Raw genomic sequence first — 7,701 nt, 5'->3', positions numbered from 1 at the left:
GACTTTTTAAGGTACCTTATATAAGTGGAATCATATAGTATTTGTGTTTTTGTGACTGGCCTGTTTCATTTAGCCTAACGTCTTCAAGGTTCATTCATGTAGCGGGGCATGGTGGCACACGCCTGTAATCCCACCACTCGGGAGGCTGAGGCAGGAGGATCGTTGCCAGTTCCAGACCAGTCTGCTCTACAAAGTGAGCTCAAGGCCAGCCTGAACTGCATAGCGAGACCCTGTCTCAAAAAGACAAAAAAAAAAAAACCCAAACAAACAAAATGAAATTTTATTTTTTATTTTATGAGATGTTGCCCCACCTGGAACTCTTAGGCTCAAGCAATTCTTCCAAATATCTGGACTTCTCAAAAAACCAAACCAAAATGAAGCTTAATATGCATATTCTTTTGAAATTTATTTTACAGGGGGCGGGGATATAGCTCAGTGGCCTAAGTGCCTGCCTGGCAAGTGCAAGGTCCTGAGTTCGATTCCCGGTGCAAAAAAAAAGACTCTGAAATTCATTTTGCACAGTATTCTACCTACAGTGAGTGAGGGAGGTTATGATGGAGAGACAGAAGATTCCTATTTATGTTAGGTTAATGTTTTAACTATCAGTATAAGCATAGTAGTTCATACTGGGTATTTACTAAATGTTGGAAACTGTACCAAGTATTTTATTTTCATTTTTTAAATATAAATAAGTTCTTTTTATATAATAAGCACATTCTACAGATGAGGAATTTGAGGACTAAAGACGTTGAAAGACTTGTTTATAGCCAGGCACAGTGCAACCTATATGTACTCTCAGCACTCTGGAAAGCTGAGGCAGGAGGATTGCAAGTTTGAGCCTAGCCTGGAAAAATTAATGAGACCTTGTCTCAAAATAAAATTTTTTTAAAAGACCTGGGTGTATAGTTCTATGTGAAGGCCTTAGTTCAATTCCCTAATACAAGGGGGAAAAAAAATAAAAGACTTGCCTATAATTTGGAAGCCATTAAATTTGTACTGAAGGTTGAACTAGAATCCAGGTCCAACTAGATAGAAGTTTTTATTGCTGTTTTGATGTGTGTGTGTGTGTGTGTGTGTGTGTGTGTGTGTTACTGAAGGGCCACTCTAGGGCCTCGCACATACTGTCCAAGCGCTCTACCTACCACAGAGCTGTATCTCCGGTCCAATAAAAGTATTTCTAACACTATCAAAAGTGATACGTATTACAGAAATTTTTAATAAACCTTTAAGAAACATTCAAGCTACATCAAGTGTCTGTGTTTGTTTGTTTGTTTGTTTGTTTGTTTTTTGAGACAGGCTTTCACTATGTAGTTCAGGCTGACCTTGAAATCACTATGTAGCCCAGGCTGTCCTTGAATTTGTGGTGATCCTCCTGCCTCAGCCTCCTGAGTGCTAAGATTACAGGCGTGTGCCACCATACCAGACTTATTTTGTAAAATTTGCAACAGTAATATATTTCTGTATATTTATTTTCCTCAGTGAACTAATTAACTCTACTCAAAACCTGGATCCACTCCTGTTAAAACGTTAATGGTCATTTTGGAGTCTGGTTCAAAAATGTTGTAATTTCAGTAGGTGCTTTAAAAGTTATAAAAGGTTTATAACATTTTAAAGGTTATAAGTAGACTGTAATCCCAGTACTCTGGAGGCTGAGGCAGGAGGATTGTTGTGAGTTCAAGACCAGCCTGGGCTACAAAGTGAGCTCAAGACCAGCCTGAACTGTATAGCAAGACCCTGTCTCAAAAAAACAAAAACAGTGACAACGAGGGAACTTGCAAAATGAAAGCAACGAAATCTTTTCATTCCTTTGTTCATTTGCAATGTTTATTTGAGCACTTTTTATGTGTCAGGTATTATCTTTATTTGGATTTTTTTGCTTTTTTCCCCCTTATTTACACAGTTTTGGAAACTGTTTAAATATATTCGCAAGACTGCCTCAGTTACCAAATGAGACACTTTTCACACACTTTTAATCATAGACTTTGGGGACTGTGATTACTTAAGAAATATAAAAACCTTTAAAGCTGGATGTTGTGGCGCAGGCCTGTAACCCCATAACTGGGTAAGCTGAGGCAGGAGATCGCCATGGGTTTGAGGCCAGCCTGGGTTACATAGTAAGTTCAAGGCCAGGCTAAACTACATAGTAAGACCTGGTCTCAAAAAGAAAAGAAAAGAAAAGAAAAGAAACCTTTAACACTGTGGGCTATAACTCACAGTTTTCTCATCTCCAAAATATAGGAGATAGGCTGGATAGCCTTTAAGTTTATTCCCACTTTTATCATTCCATGATCACATTCTTTACTCTTTCTTGCCAGACCACACTTTTACTCCATTATAATAAAATCGTAGGGGGCTGGGGACTTAGCTCAGCGGCAAAAGCGCCTGCCTGGCAAGCGCAAGGTCGTGAGTTCAGTTCCTGGTACCGGAGAAAAACAAAACAAAACAAAAAAAAAGTAGCACCACAGGAAAAATTAAAAAATAAAAAATTATGGGGCGGGGGATATAGCTCAGTGGAACAAGCACCTACCTGGCAAGCACCAGGTCCTGAGTTCAATCCCCAGTGCTGAAAAAAAAACAAAATTTTTTTTTTTAAATTGGGTGTGGTGGCATACACCTATAATCCTAGTACTCTGAGAGACTGAGACAGAAGTTGCCTGGGCAATGCAACATATTAATGAGATATGTCCTAAAATTAAAAATAAAAAGTCCAGGGATGTTGCTTAGTAAAAAGGCTTTGGGTTCAATCCCCAATACCAAAAAAAAAAAAAAGCAGAATAGGTACTGGGATGTAGACTTAGTGCAAAGACTGAGTTCAACCTTCAGTATTGCAAAAATAAAATTTTTGAAAAAGAATGAATTCAACATACAATTGTCTTCCTTTTTGTTTGCTTGCTTTGAGACAAGGTTTCATTATGTAGTTCAGGCTGGCTTTGAACTCACTGTGTAGCCCAGGCTGGCCTCAAACTCACAGTGATCCTCCTGCCTCAGTCTCCCCAGTGCTAGGATCCTAGATGTGTGCTACCACACCCAGGAATACACAACTGTCTTGTGAAAATGAATCCAAAGTAAAGACCAAGGGAATTGTATGTAAGGCTAATTGTGTATAAAGCTAAACTTTCCATATTTAATAGAGGACCTGAGTTTTCAGGAAATCTATTAGCAAGTTGATCAAGAGTAGAGTGTTTTTCCAAGTTTTAAAAAGACAGGCATGAGTCAGATGTGGTGGCCCACGCCTATAATCCCAGCATTAAGGAGGCTGAGGCAGGAGGATTGTTGCCAGTTCGAGGCCAGCCTGGGCTGCAAAGTGAGCTCAAGGTCAGCCTGAACTGCATAGCGGAAACCCTATCTCAAAAAGACAAAAAAAAGACAGGCATGCTGGGCGTGATGGCACGTTCATGTAATCCCAGCACTTGGGAGGCTGAGGCAGGAGGATTGTTGCGCATTTGAGACCAGCCTGGGCTACAAAGTGAGCTCAAGGCCAGACTGAACTGCATAGCAAGATCCTGTCTCAAGGGGCTGGGGATTTAACTCAGGGGCAAAGCGCCTGCCTGGCAAACGCAAGGTCGTGAGTTCGGTTCCTGGTACCGGAGAAAAACCAAAAAAAAAAAAAAAAAAGATCCTGTCTCAAAAGACAAAAAAATTAAAAATAAAAAGATAGGCAAATGCTGTCAACTGACATTCAAGAGTACATTCAGTCTCAGTACATATATACACATAATTGTCTTGTGAACATGAATCCAAAATAAAGACCAAGGGAATTAATGTTCCATTTGGTTACATTTTTGAGTCTCCAACAGAAAAAATGAATTTATATGTGAATGAATCATTAAATATTTAATTGATGTGTTCTCAGTCCATAGATGCATTCAGAAGTTAGACTAAAGGTGACCACTGAGAGTAAAACTATTAAAACTCAACCTAAACTGATTTAAGTAGCCATAGATAATCTAATCAGTGTGATTAGAATATCTAAGAAGCTACAAGAAAATAGTGTAACCATGGAAACTACAACTTATTGATTCTATTTTCTCTCTCTATTCTAAGTGTTTCTAAATTAGTAGTTCTAAGTCATATGATTGTTATTGTTAATCATTGATTGCAACGTGACAATTTACCCCAAAATTTCAGTAAAAAAAACCAAAAACACTGTCTCACAGTTTCCTGGGGTCAGGAATCTGGGTGCTGATTAGCTCAAGGTCTCTCATTAAATTTGTGAGATGACCTGCTTCCAAGTTCACCCGTGGTTGTTGGTGGATTCAGTTTCCCTGAGGTGTTGGACTGAGTCTGTTCGGTTCCTCACTGGCTTTTGGCTGGAGATTTCTCCCTAAGATGGTTCACAACACAGTAATTGTCTTCCCTCAAAGTGAGCAAGAGAACAAGAGAGAGATCTCAAAATGAAACCAGTCTTTTCGTAACCTAATCTCTGAAATGACATCTATTAAATCTCTTATTCAGTATCCTATTTGTTAGAAGTGAGTCATATTTGTTGTAGCCAAAGCTGGCCTTGAACTCACAATGATCTTTCTGCCTCAGCCTCCGGAGTGCTGGGATGACAGGTGTACACCACCATGCCCAGCATGAGTGATAATATTTGAGTATTAACCCCTTATTGGATATATTGTATACTTTATAAATTTTTTCTCCCATCCCTTAGGTTACATTTCCTTTTTTATTGATTGTTTTCTTTGCTGCACAGAATTTTTGTAGTCACCTTTGTTCATTTCCTCTCTTGTTGGCCTGTACCTTTCCTCTATGTCCTTTGTTTGTTTGTTTGTTTTGAGATAGGGTCTCACCATGTAGTTCAGACCAGCCTTGAACTCACTCCATAGTCCAGATTGGCCTTGAACTTGCAGCAATGCTCCTGCCTCAGCCCCACAAGTGCTTTTTGTTTGTTTTTTGTCTTAGTGTTTTTTCCCCTCTCTTCTCTATGAGATAGTCATATAAAATTAAAGTGATTAATCTCACTTTTTTTTTTTTTTTTTGGTACCGGGGATCAAACTCATGACTTTGTGCTTGCCAGGCAGGTGCTGTGCCGCTGAGCTAAATCCCCAGCCCCCTTAATCTCACTCTTAAATGGATTTTTTTTTTCTTAAATGGATTTTACAAATCATATTTCAGTGTCTTAATTTGCAAAATTTCCTTGAGGCTCAAATATGGTGTGGGTACATTAAAGATTTAAACCACACTGGGTGTGGTGGCGCATGCCTGTAATCCCAGCACTTGGGAGGCTGAGGCAGGGGGATCCTTGGGAGTTCGAGGCCAGCCTGGGTTACAAAGTGAGCTCAAGGCCAGCCTGAGCTGCATAGTGAAACCCTGTCTCAAAAGGTTAAAAAAGAAAAGAAAAGAAAAGAAAAGATTTAAACCACAAGAATAGTATGTTCCCCACATACCATTTCAGACATTGTTCTCTGTTAAGTTTACATAAGACAGCTTTTCGCCATCTTTCCTTTTGACTTCTGGCTGAGGCCGTGAAGGTCAAACTGTGCAGTTTTAATGGGTACAGGATCTATCCAGGACAGGGGAAGCACTATGCCAGGACCGACCAAAGGTTTTCCAGTTTCTTAATGCAAAATGCAAGTCTGCATTCCTTTCGGAGAGAAGTCCTTGCATATAAATTGAACTGTCCTCTATGGAAGAAAGCACAAAAGGGGAAGTCAAACAAATTCAAAAGAAAAGAACACTACAAGCAGTCAAATTCCAGTGGGCCACCATTGGTGCATCTTTTGCTGATATAATGGCCAACAGGAATCAGAAACCAGAAGTTAAAAAGGCCCAAAGAGAACAAGCTGTGAGGGCTGCCAAGGCAGCAAAAAAGGCTAAGCAAGCCTAAAAAGACCGCAATAGCTGCTGCTAAGGATCCCGAAAGCAGCACCTAAGCAGAAGATTGTTAAGCCTGTGAAAGTTCCTGCTCCCCAAGAAAATGCAATGGTGGAAACTGCTAAATTGGCGGATCAGATTTTTTAAATAAAGATCTGTAATTACAAGAAAAAAAAGTTTACATAAGACAAAGGTGGAATTATCTGCAACTATGAATATCTAGATTGAAAACCAACAAGTTGAGAAGCTGAGGAATGGTGGGGCTTGCTGAGCACCCCAGGTTCAAGTAGTAAGGGGCCAAATTAGGTTCCTGTAGCTGCTGCAACAAATTGCTACAATCTTGATGCCATAAAACAACAGAAATTTATTCTTTCACAGTTCTAGAGGCCAAAAGTACAAAATCAAGGTATTATGAGAACTGCACTCCCCCCTGGAGGATCTAGGAGAAAATCTCTTCTCCTTTTCTGGTTTCTGGTATCCATCAGCATTCCTTGACTTGTGGCTACTTCACTCCAAGCTCTGTCTCTGTTGAAACACTGCCACCTTCTGATCAGTATAGCAAATCTCTCTCTCTTTTTGTTTGTTTTGGTGTTGAGAATTGAATCCAGGACCTTACACATGCTAAGTACATGCTCTATTAGTGAGCTATACCCCCAGGGCCATGTATAGGGAATTTTAAACATCAGTGATAAAATATTCTTCATGGAGGCAGATACTCCCAACACCTCTCCACGTTTAGTGTGCTGCTACTAAATATGCCAATATAAGCTATTTTGCCTGCCTAAACTACTTTGGGCCAAATACTCCCCCAAACAAATCAAAAACAAAAAGAACAATAGCAAAAACACAAAAAAATAAACCATTTGGTTTCTCATCAAGGAAGGAATAGCTATATCCCCTAGTGCTGATATGACTAAAGATTCTTTGAAGAATCTGTAAATGTCACTTGATTGATTGATTGATTGATTGAGACACGTAGTGCTGGCTGGTCTTGAACTCGCTTATATAGCCCAGGCTGGCCTCGAACTCATGGCAATCCTCCTACCTCAGCCTTGCTAGTGCTGGGATTACAGGCATGCCCCACCATACCCAGCAAATGTCACCTTCTTAAGAAAGGTTTCCCTAAATACCCTATTTAAATCCTATTTACCATCCCTCACTCATTTCCTATATTTGCTTGATTCTTTTATAGTTTTTTTTTTTTTTTTTTTTTTTTTTTGGTCTTTTTGAGACAAGGTCTTGCTATGCAGTTCAGGCTGGCCCTGAGCTCACTTTGTAGCCCAGGCTGGTCTCGAACTTGCAACAATCCCCCTGCTCAGCCTCCTGAGTGCTGGGATTACAGGCGTGTGCCACCACACCTGGCTTTTTTTCTTTTATAGTTCATACCACACTACTCAGGTATTTTATTTGTAGCCTAATTTTTTTCCACCTCTTTTTCTAATGTGTAAACTCTTACACTTGTCTGTCTTGTTCTCTGAGTTATCCTCAGAGTAGGTGGCACTTGATAAATGCTTAATATATGTATATTACCCCTGTGTTTTCTTCAACTTACATGCTAGCAGTAAAGTACATTTGGGCATAGAGAGAGAATATTGGACAAATTTTTTCGTCATCTCATGTCCATTACTAACAAGAAAGAGCAACTTGTTGTCTAAGATTGGTGACACAGAGAGTCATTTAACAACATAACAGAGAAGCAGCTGCAGCAACATGGATTTTTTTTTTTCCTGGTACCAGGAATCAAACTCATGACCTTGCGCTTGCCAGGCAGGTGCTGTGCTGCTGAGCTAAATCCCCAGCCCCAGCAACATGGATCTTAAAGTGTTTTCTCTCAATAAAATAAATCCCAACTCAGGCAAAGATTAGGAATGTTTTATTCTGAAA

At 39.7% G+C, this 7,701-nt stretch overlaps 1 pseudogene; it reads left to right on the top strand.

The window, feature by feature from the left end:
* Positions 1-4,329: 4,329 nt before the first annotated feature.
* LOC102009055 lies at positions 4,330-6,433 on the top strand (annotated as a pseudogene).
* The last annotated feature ends 1,268 nt before the right edge of the window (positions 6,434-7,701 follow it).

Source organism: Chinchilla lanigera, unplaced genomic scaffold (assembly GCF_000276665.1).
Source record: "Chinchilla lanigera isolate Chin_1 unplaced genomic scaffold, ChiLan1.0 scaffold00080, whole genome shotgun sequence".
NCBI classification, from domain to species: domain Eukaryota; kingdom Metazoa; phylum Chordata; class Mammalia; order Rodentia; family Chinchillidae; genus Chinchilla; species Chinchilla lanigera.
The sequence above is the reverse complement of the archived record's forward strand: the minus strand, read 5'-3'. Positions and strand labels throughout refer to the sequence as shown.